Source organism: Periplaneta americana, chromosome 6, assembly GCF_040183065.1.
Source record: "Periplaneta americana isolate PAMFEO1 chromosome 6, P.americana_PAMFEO1_priV1, whole genome shotgun sequence".
Classification (NCBI taxonomy): domain Eukaryota; kingdom Metazoa; phylum Arthropoda; class Insecta; order Blattodea; family Blattidae; genus Periplaneta; species Periplaneta americana.
The window spans coordinates 93,942,245-93,960,055 of NC_091122.1; positions in this window are offsets into that span (position 1 = coordinate 93,942,245).

Consider the following 17,811-nt stretch of genomic DNA (forward strand, 5'->3'; position numbering starts at 1 on the left):
AATGTAGAAAAATGATCGTGACCGTCGACAATATGGAATTCGGCCGACTGTACGTGACGCTCTTGGGAATAATTTTAATTGTACAAAGGCAGTTCTGAGATTTTTATCAAATACAGGATTTAATTTTTATTGACCCTTTTTAGTTATCCTCTGAACCTTTTACATCCGGAGGTGACATTTGTTATTTTATATTTGTTTCTTTTAAATACTTGACATTTCGGACCTTTTACACCCGAATATTTTATAAAATTTTATTATTTTGAAATGTGCTATATAATTTGATTCTGGTGGCTTTTATTCCATATGTTCGTCTTAATACTAGCTAGGGACTGAGAACTGCTCACTTTTATTATTTTTGTTCACCCCCTGTTGATACTGCATTTGTTTACCTCGTTTATACCATGACAACATTTTTTAGTTCGTTTTAGCATTCAGCTTATTGTACTGTTTATGTTTTAGTTTTTTTTTAGAATTTTAGATAAGGGCGCAAATAGCCATTGTAGCTGATGCGCCCTTTTTAAACCCCACTATCTATCTATCTATCTATCTATCTATCTATCTATCTATCTATCTATCTATCTATCTATCTATCTATCTATCTATCTATCTATCTATCTATCTATCTATCTATCTATCTATCTATCTATCTATCTATCTATCTATCTATCTATCTATCTATCTATCTATCTATCTATCTATCTATCTATCTATCTATCTATCTATCTATCTATCTATCTATCTATCTATCTATCTATCTATCTCTGTCTGTCTGTCTGTCTGTCTGTCTGTCTAGAGTGTGTTCCGCGGCACACTGTTGTGCCTTCACAAAATGAAACGTGTGGCGCGAACTTTTACTTATTATTGTAAGAAATTAATAAAAGTAATTGAAATTAAATTATTTTCATGAATATATTTTTCATATAGGCCATTATGATGCTTAAATAAAAAATCATAATATAGGCTTCAGTAGAATCGGCTAAACCTTTTATCGCCAAACATGGGGTAAATAGTTATCAGACAACATATTTCATTCCATTGTAATCGTTTTTTTAAACGAACTGACTAGGCCTATATAAAGGAATATCCCTTATTCCATGTATTTTGCGTTTTCTACATGGATGCATTTTTAAACAGAAGATTAAGTTGCTATCTTGGTCCAAGCGTAGTTCTTACCATTTATGATAATCATATAGGCCTACTCGTATTGAAATAATCAGAAATATAATCCACTTTATAACTACACAACTAGTAGCAAGTATAATTTCTGGACATCTTCTATTAACATTACTAGGAAGTTCTGGAACTTCATTAAGCATTTCTTATTAGTTATTAATTGGTTCTGAAATTGTTCGATGACTTTTCACCAAAACAAGCTTGTAGTTAACAAATTGGCCATGAATTAGGTTTTCTCAGAGGACTTAACTTTCTCCTTCCAATCCAATTTAGAGACTGTCGTCAACTCAACTACCTGAGACAAGATTCAGCATCAAGCAGTTAATACAGCAGGAGGCAGGCCTGTCTGGAGCGGCGCACCCCCGAATATAGAGGGGATGTTATTACCATAGCAACACAAGGCCTCCCTGTCTTCGTGCCGGAAGTTCGCAAGCGCCCACGTGCGAGGAAGAAAGCGGCATTGTTGTAACAAAAGACAGGCGTATCCAGCCTCACTGTACTTTTTGGTAGGATACGAAATCGCACTTAAGATGCTGACGGCTGTGTTATAGAGTTACACAGCAGCGAAGTGGGGCTGACTGAGAAGGTGACGTGATGTACTACAGTTCCATTTCTCTTACCATCTAAAAATAATTTATATATTACTGTTATACAGTACTCACAAAGCGCAACTTCTACTGAAGACCTAGAGCAGTGTTTCCTAATTGGTGGTCCGCGGACCCCTGGAGGACTCACTCAATTTTGCAAAGAATCGCTGCAAAATTTTTTCTCTGGATAATCAATGCACTTCTGTATGCAAAAGTGATGAAGTACGACTATTTCTGAGTTATACTAAATTTCCATGTCATCAGTTGAATAACTTCTCTTGGTTGTCTATGCAGCCTACTTAGCAGATTTTTTGTGCACTTGAACACACTCAGTATGAGTCTTCAAGGTAGTGGTACGAATATTTTTGATGTTGCAGACAGGATTGAGGCAGCAATTATAAAATTACGGCTGTGGGCAAGCCGAGCTGAAGGTAGTAGTCTCCTTCCCAACATTGAAGTCATTTCTAAAGTCCAGTGATGAATTGCCACAAGAAGTTTAACATGTCATCGTTGAACACCTGAATGATTTATCGACTAGCTTCAGAGATTACTTCCTTCCATCAGATTCTGAAAACTCATGAATAAAAAATCCTTTCGAGTATGGTGTGGTATAATACAATTAAAACTTTGTCTGAGGAGGAGCAAGATGAAGTTGATGTTACTTGTAATGGTTAATTAAAAATATTTTTCAAATAAAGTACACTTGATCAGTTTTGGGTGAAGGTATTCTCTGAGTACAAGAAAATAGATGAAAAGGCATTAAAACACCTAGTTCCATTTTGTAACACAAATCTTTGTGAACAAACATTTTCAATACTTTGTTTCCTGCTGAAAAACAGACATAGAAATCGCCTCGATGTTGAATCTGATTTAAGGCTAAAAATAGCAAATATTGAAACTAGACGTGAATTTTTTCCATGGAATCTAGATTCAGATATATACCTGTATGTACAATTTAATTGTTGTTACCCACGTCTCAACCACTACTTTTACGCAGATACCAAAATTTAAAGGTGTGATAAGCGTCCACTTACTGGAGGGGCATAATTGGTATGATTATAATTAATGTTTAGAGTGACATTACTAATAATTACTGTAAATCTAAAATGTATTCCATCCTCATAACTCGTGCAGAATCTATAATTTGAGTCATGTATGTACTGGGGTTGATGGCTAAAGGATTATCTGTCAAAATCCAAATGCAGGTCATCGCACTGGCCACGGCGTGGGTACGCCATCAAGTAGACGGGAATCACGAGGACTTCAAAGGTCACTGTAGCGTCACTGGCGCGAGCCGATAAAATGCCACGGCGATCGTTAGAGAAGCATCATTATTATTTATATACAGTAATTATTATATATGAGGCACTCAGAAGCAAAGTAATATAAGTGACATTTTTTTTAAAAAGTGAGATAAGTATATATTCTAAATCTTTAACGTCACTTCTGTTCAGAGGAAAAGTAATATAAGTGCAGTTCCAGTCAGCGCTGCTCCATGTTAGCCTTACACTTGTATTACAATGCATACAGAGTTTTGACTGAGAGGCAAACTAATACAAGTGCGTTGTTTACATATTGTTGTTCCGTTTCTTCTGTGTATGACTAATTCATTTGCCATAATGGAGAGAGGTAATAGATTACATATTCGTGGAAGGCCTGCACACATTGAGCTGGACCAACTATACAATAAGGATAACTTTTGCTAAGTGGAGCAACTTGCAATAGCTAACGAAATTCATCCCACTCATACACCACTCTTTCTTTCATGACCTGAAGCATTAGGATGGGCCTATAATAAGGACTGTAGGACGTGGAAAAGTGCGTGGAAGAGGAAGTTTAAGGAATATTCGCGGTAGGAACACTACAGATGCACTTCATGACAGAAACATAGATGTTTCAGCAGAGAGAGATGTGACTTCATTAGATGAGGCTAGTGACGTAATGAACAGCGACTGAGGCTGAATTTCATTTAAAATTTGAAATTTTCTTAGCCCTCTTCTTTCGTAGTACCAAAAACCACATCAACTGTTGCCCTAGAAACTGAATATAATATTCAACCAATCAGACACTATGTATTAAAAATAATCTAAAAAAAACATTTAAAATTGCAAGCCTCATCCAGATCTCAGATGTTCTTCAAACTGTCGGGTAATATCCTATGTAATTTCTACAAAATAAATAAAGAAGAAATACCAGTCTATATCACAGACAAACTCATTGCTAAAACTCCAGTTGTAAATGAAATTCCTCCATGAAAATGGATAATTCCAGAACATAGCCTAAAAATTCCACGAAATCATTTCAAAAATGATCCTCCATACATTCTTAAGTTAGATGCCATGGAATTACTCTGCAGCACATATAAGGATTACCTTCAGATTTATACAGATGAATCTCTAAACCCTGATGATGGAACATCAGGAGCAGGGTATTATATTCCAAAATATCAAGAAAATTACTTCATACCATGTTCAGCCTCCTCCAGTCTTGACACTGAATTGCTAGCTATTGATGCTGCTCTTTAGTGTGTTACTCAAATTTCTAAAAGATCTATTTGCATACTTACCGACTCCAAGGGGGCTATATTTAATATAATCAAATATGTACCACACCTATACGCACATAGAATTATTCCAATTCAGAAAAAACTAAGTGAACTAAAAAAACTCCAAAAGAAAATACAATTTCAATGGATACCTAGTCACTGTGGTCTACCTGGAAACAAGAAAGTCGATAACGTTGCGAAACAGGCAACATATTTGCAACCAAGATCTCTTCAAGTGATATCTCTATCCAATGCCTTTACTTCAGTAAAGTTTCATTTTATAAACCTATAGATCAACAATTGGCTCTCTTCTGACAAAGAAAAATTTTACAGTCCGTTAAAAAGAAACCGAATGACCTGGAAATTCACAAAAACTTGCCCAGACATGTTCAAACATTTTTAACAAGAGTCAGAACAGGTCACATTGTCACATAATTGTACCTACACCGATTTCACATTTCTGATAATCCTACTTATCTGTGGTGTAATAATCATTATGAAGATCTGGAACACATTCTTCTATACTGTCCATCCATAAACCACAAAATAAGTAAATTAAAATCATCGGTATCAGTTGCAGAAGACACATCTCTGCAGTATATATTGACTACACACCAACTCTGGCTACTAGCAACAGGCGTCTATAATGAACACCGATCAAAATACCCCTCATTTACTATGAAAAAGAAGAACTGAAAATACTACAGTGGACTATAGTTGACTTCATGTTGTCTGCAAACAACTGGATACATTAAGAAGATTAATTCATTCTTTCGGTTATACAGACAAAGTTTTTGTTATAATATGATGATAAGAAAGCTCAAGTGCTGTTAAGACAGAAATGTTTCAATGTTGTAAGCAATGTCCTTGTTCTTGTTTTAATTAATATAAAAATACTGAAAACCCTTGCACTTATATTACTTTTTTGTGGCAAAATAATACAAGTGACTTTAGGACCCTATTTTACCTAAACTGTTTTAGAATAGATAATTTTTATTCAGAAGTTAAAAAATATAGGTACCAACATACACAACTGTAAATTTACAGCAACATAGTCCTGTAACAGATTTTTTAATTTCCGTTTCAACTTCAAAGTCACTTATCTCAAAACTTACTAAATGTCACTTGTATCACTTTGCTTCTGAGTGCCTCATATATTATATTATTATAATAGTTCTACAGTCAGCAGGAGTGCTGGGGAGGGCGGCGAGTGGCCCACGTGGCAACGAGTAATCATCATCATCATCATCATCATCATCATTATCCTTATTTCATCACTTGTACTACTCCTTGTATTTCAAGAATTATTAATAAACTTAAGTATTGTCTGCCCTTGGTTGTTTAAAGGACTTATTTTTTTTACTAATCCATCTACAACGCACTCCAATAGAAGTTATTCAAACAAACTTCATCACAAAAGTATGGTGTCCGTAGCTTGCCTTAAGAATAAAAAGGGGGTCCACAACTCTGAAGTAGTTGGGAATCACTGATCTAGAGCATTAAATTTTCACACCAGAAACCCACTCTCAGATCACGTGAATTTCAAGTACAATGTAAGTCTCAATTCTACAGCCCGAACAGATTATGAGCAAGGACAGTCAGGCCAAGTTATGGGAAATAAGACATGTCTTGCAATAGGTTGTAATAGATAATGAAGATATTCTTCTTATAAGGAAACATTCGTCAGGATTTCAGTTCGATATGCGAAGGAAGTGACTTTGCCGGTGTTTAAATGGCGTCCAGAGCCACTGTGGTGGTTCATTGGAAGATTATTGTGTTGTCCTGGACCTTCTGCCTGTCACGCAAGCTGTCGGGTTCGAATCTTGTTGAGGTCTGGGATTCTATATTTAAAAATCCATAGTGACACTTGTGGCAAACAAGGTGGTAGTTTGGGTATTTATTTTTATGTTTCTCCACGCTAGATATTGACATAATTCCGTCTAATCTCAATTCCGTTATTACATAGTATTCACCTGTCGTCCGCTGTTACGGGTGAGGTTGCCTGCTTGAGAGCTGGATATTCAGCAAATCTTAGTGTAATCAGTGATGTGGGTTGGAATTGCGCGTACATCAGGGTCAACGTAATAATTCTCTGAGGTGGATATAGGTAAGGTTTGTCTTCCTTCTTCAGATTATGGCATCTAGTGGGAAAGAACCAAGTTGGTGCAGATTTGTCAGGTAATACGTTACTTCATATTAGGCCTATAATTCGGAGTCCTAAGTAGTTTGCAGGAATTTCAGGAATGCACAGGCACATGTTAAAAAAAGAAAAGTTCAGAATGAAATTTAGTTATTCCAGATATAACAGACAGCATAATTATAGGAGTTTATGTCTAGGACAGGCCTGCACAAGATTTGCGCTCACAGCTCATGTGCGGAATGCAAATATTAGATGCGCTCTGTATGAGGGTGGACTGGAAGAAGGGACGATCTCGTACAAAATGTAGACTACATAAAAGGAAGTAGGCCTACTAGTACGAGTGTTCATGAAATGAATTCCCGTTTAGTGTTTACAAAACTATCTTGGACTATTACTAATTAATAAAGAAATATTTATTTTCAGAAAATAGAAATTCTATAGCTACTTAAATGTACAATATCATTTTATTATATTTTTATTTATCAGTATATGAAAACGGGGTTTTATGCTGTTAGCAGCTGAAAGGGACAGTACTGATCGTAATGAAACATCAATTACAGATGTTCGATGCATCCAACCAGAATAGAGGTATCGTGTAGCCGTTATTTATAGCTAGCTTTCGTAATCGGAGCGCAGCTCCCCAAGTGCATCACGATGCTGGGTGAGCACCGGTCCCATATAATGGCCGAAATTTCATGAGAAAATTTCTTTCCCCATGAGGACTCGAACCAGCGCGCGTTTCGTAACGCGAGTCCTAGGCAGGATGTCTTAGACCAGTGATTCCCAAACTTTTTTGATCGCGGATCCCTTCGACTCTAATAAAGATTCATGGATCCTCAAATTAAATTAAATTAAGTTAAATGCTAGATTAATGCAGACATACATTTAATATGCCTCCATATTTATATTCTGTACGTATTTAGCATCGAAAATATGTATACAACTACATTAATTACCATGCATAGCAATGAGTTCACAAACATATAGTACTGTAGTATTTATAAACTGCATGTATTTTTTTCAGTACTTTCATGCATTAAAAAATATACCTTCGAATTGCTAATTTGAAGAATGGTGTTGTTTTCTCGTCTGACAAATTTCTTTCAAGTTGGGGGAGATGGAAGAAAGTTGAATTTTCAGGTCTGAGAATTTGTGGCATCCAGGCGACGACGAAATTTTGATTTTGTTGCTGCATATCCTGAAAATCCTACTTCGCATAAATATGTTGATGGAAATGGGAGAAGTTTCGCCACTGCACATTTAGAAATTTACGAATCTTTCTGAATTCGGTGACAGGAAGTTTGTTAAATCTCTGTTTCATCCTATTTTCGTTTTTTGGTTGAATCACCCGTTTTTAAATTAGCAGCATTAGAGTGTGATACATGACAAGGTGATCGACTGCCATTTTTATTGTGTTTTAATAGCCACCGATCCATTGAGACGACACTGTATAATATGAAAATTAAAATTATTCGTAATATTAAATTAATATTATTAAGTTTGGAATCAAAGACACGTGGTTATTAACACACAGTTTAACACGAACATCTCACATTAAACCTTCTCGTACTGAATGAATAAAAACTGACTTCACAATAAAAGTAGCAGGAGCAGAACGCGTGCATAACAATGGATGAATTTGCTTCTTTTTTAAAAATACGTGTCAAAATTTCTTGCTGGTTAAATAACATTGTCAATCAAATTTATTTTACAATAAGACATTAAGTCTCCTAGCACATTTACAATAACTTTTTCTGACTCTGTTGGCCTCTGCAAACTTTACACACACCAAGCAGATAAGAACTAAAGGCTGGTCGACAATAAACCGGGAACGGGAACGACAACGAAAACGGAGATATTGTTAAAATAAATGTATTTAAATGTGTGCATTCACAACTAACCATTGTGAATGCTCACATTTAAAGACATTTATTTTAACATTATTTCCTTCCCGTTCTCGTTCTCGTTGTCCTTTTCCTTCCCGATATATTGTGAACCAGCCTTAACTAATAACTCGCCACTCCCGTCAAGCAGACAAAAATTTTCAATAGAATTTACTATCTTAACTGAAAAAAGAAAGTAGTGTGTTTTACAACAGTTCGAAGGCCAGCTCGCGCAAGGGTGAGATCTGGCCATCTATCCTTGCCGATATAACTAACCTCCACAAGACAAGTACAGTCGCGTACAGTACTGTACAATCGCGTCGAGAAAAACAGTAGTGTTATATGTTATTTATTTGAAAATATATATTACCAACCGCGGATTCCCTGATACGTGTTGGCGGATCCCCAGGAATCCGCGGAGCACACTTTGGGAACCACTGTCTTAGACCATGACGCCACGGCGCGGAACTACATAATTATCAAAGTTAAAATTTATATTAACCCTTGGCAAAACTTAATTTCTCACACTTGTTTATTAATCCGTGTAGGACTATAAAGAAAACAACTATCGCAATGTCCATATTTTATATGTTGTGCAGTATTATAGTATTGTGAAATTTTAATTTTCCTACCAATTTTTTTCTATTGGACATGTCCTGGGAGCCTGACCTTATGGCGAAACATTGCGTATAGGCACATGCAATTAGAACTAAATTGGCCGATGCCCTTAGAAAACTAAAATACACCGTCTATGAAGAAGTCCACGGAACCGCCGACAATGGCAATAACAGACGAATTGACATAATCGCCATTAGCGAATCCCTGTCTCAGGGTATGATAATCGACCCCACCATCAGGTTTGAAACGTACAAAGGACAGCCCGAAGACGTACATGAGGAGAAACGAGCAATCTACGTTCCAACCATCCCGTATTATAAAGATAAATATCAACTTCACGATATCAGTGTTACGGGATTGATGTTTGGAGCAAGAGGAACGATACCCAACTTCTCTTCTCAATTCTGTAAGACCCTAGGACTGCACAAATTTTTTCTGAATGAACTGGCCCTCCTCATAATTAGAGAGTCAGTCAAACTTTTATGGAACCACGTATATGGACTCTAATTCAGTGTATGGAAAAAACTGACGCACCATTATCATTTTTCTTTTTCCTTCTTAGCTTTCATTGATTCTTTACTTAATTTTTTTTCTTCTGTAAACTTCCATTGTTTTTTTGTGTGTTTGTTTGCCTTTTTTCTTACTCTTTTAGCTCTCATCATCTATTTGTTCTTATATTGTTTTGTATGCTTTGTCTAATGGCAGCCTCTAATTTGAGGAAGCTCTGATAAATAAAAAAATAACATTATACCTTTGTATTCTACAGGATACATTGCCAATTTAAGGGTTAAACTATAGTCCAACTATGCACAGAGACCATTTAAACTGCGAGGACCGCTGTAATTGTAGTTGGGTATTAACAATCTTCATTTGATTGATAGTTAAGTAGAACTGTTTTCCGAAATGAAGTTTCGACCTCCCGCCAATAGGACACATGATGACTGAAAAGAATCGTATTACAAGACAAATGCTCTTTTCTAGAATGGAATAACCATATCTTGGTACTCAGCAACATGTGTTCTAACAATGAAGACGATGTTGAGGCGGTTTTTCTCGTGGTACGCTTGTTCACACTGCCATCTTTCTATCAATTCTTCATACTAACCCAAAAGCATCGCCCATGATGAGAGTCTCTAACTAATCACACATATATGGAAGAACGAATAGTCTAATTTTCATATAATAACCTTCTCATCGCAAAGACATGTTTATTGCTAAATGTAATCGGTGGGTAGTTGTTACGTGGGCTGGCTCCTCGTGGACGGCGGTCACGCGCCTCTTGTTGTTTCGGCGTCTCTGTCCGGATTTGAACCAGTCCCATCCATCATGTCGCCCCGGGAGAGTACATGGCTGCACCCCTCCGGACCGTATTAACACCTCCGAGAACGGCTACACGGTTTGTGTGTTAAGAGGTCCGCGGCAGCAAGCCGTCGACAGGGGAATCATCTGGCTCGTCATCATCATCATCATCATCATCATCATCATCATCATCATCATCGTCGTCGTCGTCAAAATAGTCACCAGAACCGGAATACGTCATTTTCTTATTTTTATGCTTAACATAGCCTATACAAGTTACCGAAAGGTATTATCTTCACCTTCTCTTTATTCTTCTCTTCCTTTACGCCCCTACTTCATCCTTTCCATTCTTTTACTTCAGTTTCCCATTATTTCCCCTTATTTTTCTAAAGTTTCGTTTATTTCTTCTTATTTTTCTTTTCCTTCTCTCTTTGTATTCCTATAGGTATATTTATATTTTGATGTTCTTTTCATCAAACTGGGTTACTAGCCTTACGTTAAGGGTTTAGGTAGAGCTTACAGCAGTAAAATTTTGGAAATATTCAACAATTTTTCCTCCATTATTGTATCTTGTACAATAATGAAAATTTATATGTGTAAAACACTGTCCTGCTGTATGAAAAAAAATATATATTTTTACCATTTAAAAAAATTATTCACATTTTTTTTTATTCAAAATTCAGTTCACTGTGCAGTGATGAAGCATTTCCTACATAACTCAAAAACTATCCAACATTCTGTGATGAAATTTTTTGTGTGTACTTATGCATGTCATATCTACAATATGATGCAAGTTCACTTCTCTACCTTTGATGGATTGTCTGATAAAAAATAAATTCATTTAAAAATGCTCAAATATCAGTATTTTCTTCTAACACAATATAAAAAATATTATTTATTAAGGAATGTAGTTGAAACAACATGATATTGTAAACATGAGTTTCAGCAATAAAATAAAATATAGACAATATGAAAAAGTTAACAAGTTTATGAGTTATGAGGGAAATGCTTCATCACTGCACACTAAACTGCCACCATTTTTAATTTTGAAAAACAAAATGTATATTTTTTTATATAGCAAAAGGACAGTGTTTTACACATACCAATTTTCACTATTGTACAAGATTTCCAAAAATTTTACTGCTATAAGCTGTACCTAACCCCTAAGTCTGGTGAATGGGGTTGCCGTCTATATGCAGCTAGACATAGGCCTACATTTTATGTGTCAAAGTAATCTTCCTGGTTACAACTTTTAATATTTTATTCACATAATTTTAACAAAGAAATATTACCACTACACTTACCGTCGCAGATGATCCTAGTGAGTATAGCCAATTCTGAAGACAATCTAGAAAAAAAACAATATACATGAGTCATTGGAAAATTAGTGACAATACTTTAAGAACAAATATTTATTACTTTTCTCAGTAGTTCTTTCATTTGAGGAAAAAGATCGTAGTCGCAGGGACTCATCCCGAAAATACCGAAGATGCTCCAGAATGATCCAGTTCAACATGTTAAGCAAATTAATCATTTGGACAGCCACGTGACAACGAATACCATGTGAATCTGTATTCAAAAGATTTCGGAGCTTTCGTCGCCTTGCTTGTCATAAATGGTGTTCCAAGAAGAATCTGTAATATGCAGCACATCCACTAGAATAGCATTCCTTGGAGCAGAATGAGTGATTAATACACCTTCAGGATCATAAACATAAAAAAACATTACTTTGAGTAGATCATACTCTTGTCTATAGTTTCTTTGGCCTTAGGACTTACAGATAACAGTATTATTATTATTATTATTATTATTATTATTATTATTATTATTATTATTATTATTATTATTATCATAATCATCATTATCATCATCATCACTTCATATAGAGTATAAATGAGATTACAGTATTACTTTCTAACTTAAAAATAACACATAATTATCAGGCATCCCTTCATATTGTAGCTACTACCAGTTTACATTAGCCACGACAAGGGGACCTGAATACTAGCTCTGTTGCCACTAGTTTTCTAATGACTTATGTATGAGCTTAATAAAATAACAGTAAAATGTAATATGGGAGTACCAATTAATAAAAATGTAAAGTCATGGCTTACTGCGTCGCACAAAATATAGCTAAGATCTAAAATGAAGAGTCCACTGCAAGAATGATGGATGTCACTTTCTTGTCGAAAATGAACCAAGACTGTCAATGCATAGCTTAAGACATATAGAATGTACATACAGAGTTATATGGCATTAACACTGATAGTCATTGTCCAGTAATGATCGGAAAATCACAGTTAAGCTTTGAGCGCTAAGCATTTCAAACTTTCAATTGCTTCTCCTGCAAAATGTATTCCAAATGACATCCATCATTCTTGCAGTGTACTCTTCAAATAATAACAGAAAAAATTACAAAGAGCAAATTAGAATGTTTAAATATTTACTTACGTTACACCATATGGCTCAATAGGAATTTAGATCTAATAGACAAAATGGAAACATTTAAATGGAACAATAAGGACAGCACTATAAAATAAAACTAGTAAAACAGTATAAGTTAGGCCTATTAAAATTCTATGACGTCATGTCAGTAACAAAGCTATTACACGAGAGTGGGACATCAGTGATGACGGAAAGAGGCAAAAGAAGACTCCAAACGAACGAAATTAAAGTTTTAAGAGCAATATCAGTACACCGAAAAATATGACATAGAGGAAATGAAAACATACGTAACGAGGTAAATATATTTTATTGAAATGACAAAATAAAAGAATAAAGAAGTAAGTGGATGTTTGACGTCCAGACAATAATTGATAATAACAAACTGGCCTATAAAATAAATAATAATAGAATTATAAATTTATTGCTAGAACAAAGATATGTCATGTTTTCTTCAAATAAAAAATCTCTCTAGCACCCCAGAAAGAGTAGTCCTACATACTCGTGCTCTAAAGCCATTCCGCAAAATTTTAACATAAATATTTTATTTATCAGCGGAATAAAAACGTAAAAAAAGAAAAACACAGATATCACAATAATTGAAACTTCGTCTTTCCTCTCTAAACAATAATTTTAATCGATTTTTTAAAATAAGGATCTCTAGCAAATTGTAAGTTTGGGAATTTAGCTGTTATCTTGTTATACAGCCTTGGACCAAAGGTACTACTGTCATTATAAACTACAGTTGTGGTAAATTTAGGTTCTGGCAAGCATATGTTGTCTGATCTTTACGTTTTATATTTATGTGAATACAAATTAAATATACAGTATTTCTCATTTTTGTGTACGAAATTCAGTAAGACATTGTTGTAAATTTGATGGTTATCAAATTCTTTAAACTCAGAATACAACAGTTCTGAGGGATAATCAAGGGACTTATTAAGACATATTTTTATTATTCGTTTTTGTAGCAGGTTATTGGCAAATTACCATCAACCACTCAGAAGAAGCATCGGACGTTCAAAAAAATTATGTACTGAACAAGATATATTAATTGCCACAGGCAAAAATACTATCACATGAAGAATGGTGGTGGTGGTGGTGGTGGTGGTGGTGGTGGTGGTGGTGGTGGTTAAATCAAGTGAATGTTGGTTTCTAATTCCATACTTTCATAATTTCACGCCTCTGTCATCAGTTCTAACAACATCGTCATAAATTTCCAGATTTTAATTTTTCAGATATTTCTGTTTTGTGATTTTTATATGCTTCAAAAGCTTTCATTTTTCATAAATTACTTGAATCTGGGTCTTGTTTTTCTCTTGTTGTTATTTATTTTGTAGTCTTGTGTTAAGGAAGCGTCACAATACGTGTAAATTGAATGGCCGGTTGGATGTTGTAACAAATGAAAGTTTGGATCCCTGACACTGACAAATAGGGTCTCGGGTGTCCTTGACAAAGCAGAGCGTCTACAATGGCTGTAAAGTCGCCCCCAACCCCTGGGGTTGTTTCTTGTTCTGTTTACACCACAGCGATTTTACTTTAGGGGCGACAAGTAGCATATGGATGTAACTGCGGCCCTGAGGTCGAACGTTGCCGAACTGAAAAGTCTAGAGCGACATTCATATAGACTACTGGAAGATGCATCAGGCACCATTGATAATGTTAAGTAAATCATGTGCCAGAGTGAGCTATGTTATAAAAATCTAGAATATCAGACGTTGGAATGAAAAATATAACCGCATATCTGAGAGACTTGTGAAGTATTACTCTCCATTTACTGTAAGTTAAAAAAAAAATACTGAAAAATATGTGGAATATCAGGTGTTACTATGGATAATGTAACAAAAAATCTGAGAGACATTTGTATGGACACTGTAACAAATACTGTTATAAACAAAATGCTGAGAAACTTGTGGAATATCAGATGTTACTATGGATAATGTAACAAAAAACCTGAGAGACATTTGCATGGACACTGTAACAAATACTGTTATAAACAAAATGCTGAGAAACTTGTGGAATATCAGATGTTACTATGGATAATGTAACAAAAAACCTGAGAGACATTTGCATGGACACTGTAACAAATACTGTTATAAATAAAATGCTGAGAAACTTGTGGATATCTGATGTTACTATGGATAATGTAACAAAAAACCTGAGAGACATTTGCATGGACACTGTAACAAATACTGTTATAAACAAAATACTATGAAACTTGTGGAATATCAGATGTTACTATGGATAATGTAACAAAAAACCTGAGAGACATTTGCATGGACACTGTAACATATACTGTTATAAATAAAATGCTGAGAAACATGTGGAATATCAGATGTTACCAGTGGTGTGGTGATAAATAATCCTGGTGGTGCACAAATATTTATTATGATTATGATTATCATATTATTATTATTATTGTTATTATTATTATAGGTACTAACTACTACATACCTATTAACATATGTTACGTAGGTATAGATTTATATAATTTTGTTAGTCAAGAAATTGGAGTTAATCATTTTCCTATGTAAGTCCAGTAATAGCAAAGTAAAGTGTTCAATTTCTATTGCAGCACACCGTAAATAGTATTGTTTTCGCTATATTGCGTTTTATAACACAGTTCACACGTTCACAAGCATTCGATACGTGTGTCGTCTTATCAGCCTTAACTGCTAGAAAGTCAGCAGCTTTCTCTATTTCTTTGAAATCTCATCTGGCATACATCAAAATGGCTTGAAGGATTTCGTTCTGCACAGTGTTTGATGTGCTCTTGAACACTGTTCCTCTTTCCAAATGTTCCTTAAGAGTGCATCTAATTCAGAACTGAAATTAATGAGGCCAAGAAAAATACTAGCGTTTAAAGATGAGTTTCCGACATCGTGACCTCTTAAAGCCAACTCAAAAGCTCCATAAAACCGCACGCACATATCTGTTCTTGGTAACTTTATCATTGTGAAGTGCAACAATCCAATTGAATCCAATTGTGTCTGTATGTTTGTTTGAACCGACACTGCTAATTTAACATTATTGTTGATGTGTGCAGCTGAAGAATCGTGCTTTTTAATTCCTTCATTCATGTGCTTCAAATCTATCATATCTGCAGAACGATAATCAAAATTATGTAGTTACTACGCAGAGTCCTAAATTCAAACAGAAAAATAAATAAAATTCATAAAACGTACTTATTTTTGTCAATAAATGTTCTCCGTCGAACAACATGCTAGGAAAACAAAATACAGCGTCTTTTATATTGCAGCCGCATATTGCATTTTTCGTAAGTCCGAATGTTGAATTTTCTAGTCACTTCTCTATTACTGTTCTTCGTCGCTTATAATTTTAATTCATGTGTAGTTCTACCCATCTTATTTATTTTGATCTTTTCGTGTAAAGGTCTTATAGAAAATTACACATTTAAAAGATTTTGCACACTATTCATTGCAACATTTATGATGGAACGAGCTTGAGAATACATCTGAAAGTGCTCCTAAACCCTCCTACGCACACTGTATTGCCTCCCTACCATGCTCCAAAGCTTGCCAGTGAAACAGTAGTACTGCGCATGCTCGAATGGAACAGTGTGCCGCAAGTGTCGAGCGGTAAACGTAAGTGCCAGGCGTCAACAAGAACAGTACACATGCAGTGTTATTTTTAAATAGTATTATAATAAAGAATTATGTCGCTCACATAGTCTACTGTAGCTCATTGATATAAATTTAAAAACATGTGTTATTTGAAGAGGTGGTGCACTGCTCCTGTGCTCCTTAAGAGAAATCGCCACTGGATGTTACTATGGATAATGTAACAAAAAACCTGAGAGACATTTGTATGGACACTGTAACAAATACTGTTATTAACAAAATGCTTAGAAACTTGTGGAATATCAGATGTTACTATGGATAATCTTACAAAAAAAAATCTGAAAGACATTTGCATGGACACTGTAACAAATACTGTTACAAATAAAATGCTGAGAAACTTGTGGAATATCAATGTTACTATGGATAATATAACAAAAAACTTGAGAGACATTCGCATGGACACTGTAACAAATACTGTTATAAATAAAATACTGATAAACTTGTGGAATATCAAATGTCACTATGGATAATGTAACAAAAAACCTGAGAGACATTTGCATGGACACTGTAACAAATACTGTTATAAATAAAATACTGATAAATATGTGGAATATCAGATGTTACTATGGATAATGCAACAAAAAATCTGAGAGACATTTACGTGGACACTGTAACAAATACTGTTATAAATAAAATACTGAGAAACATGTGGAATATCAGATGTTACTATGGATAATATAACAAAAAATCTGGGAGACATTTGCATGGACACTGTAACAAATACTGTTATAAATAAAATACTGAGAAACATGTGGAATATCAGATGTTACTATGGATAATGTAAAAAAAAATCTGAGAGACATTTGCATGGACACTGTAACAAATACTGTTATAAATAGAATACTGAGAAACATGTGGAATATCAGATGTTACTATGGATAATATAACAAAAAATCTGAGAGACATTTGCATGGACACTGTAACAAATACTGTTATAAATAAAATACTGAGAAACATGTGGAATATCAGATGTTACTATGGATAATATAACAAAAAATCTGAGAGACATTTGCATGGACACTGTAACAAATATTGGGAGATGTCATGTGAATTATTCGACGTTATCATGGGCACAGTAAATACAATATTGGATTATTCACAGCTCTGGAGTAACGGTTAGAATGTTGGATCGTGGAACGAGTGGGCTCCGGTTCAAATCCTGGTTGGGACAAGTTATTTGGTTGATCATTTTTCAGGGATTTTCCAATCAACCCATCAAATGCTAGATAACTTACGGCGCTGGACCCTGGACTCATTTCGCTGGCATCATCATCTTTATCTCATTCAGACGCTAGATAAACATAGCTATTGATAAAGCGTCGTAAAATAATCCAATTGAAATACATATTGAAGTAGTCTACGTACATCTGTGGAGTATCAGACGTCATCATGGATATTGAACAACAATCCTGAAAGTCATTTCCATGGGTACTGTAGGCCTAATGGAAATACTGCAAGACATGTTGAATACCAGACGTTAACA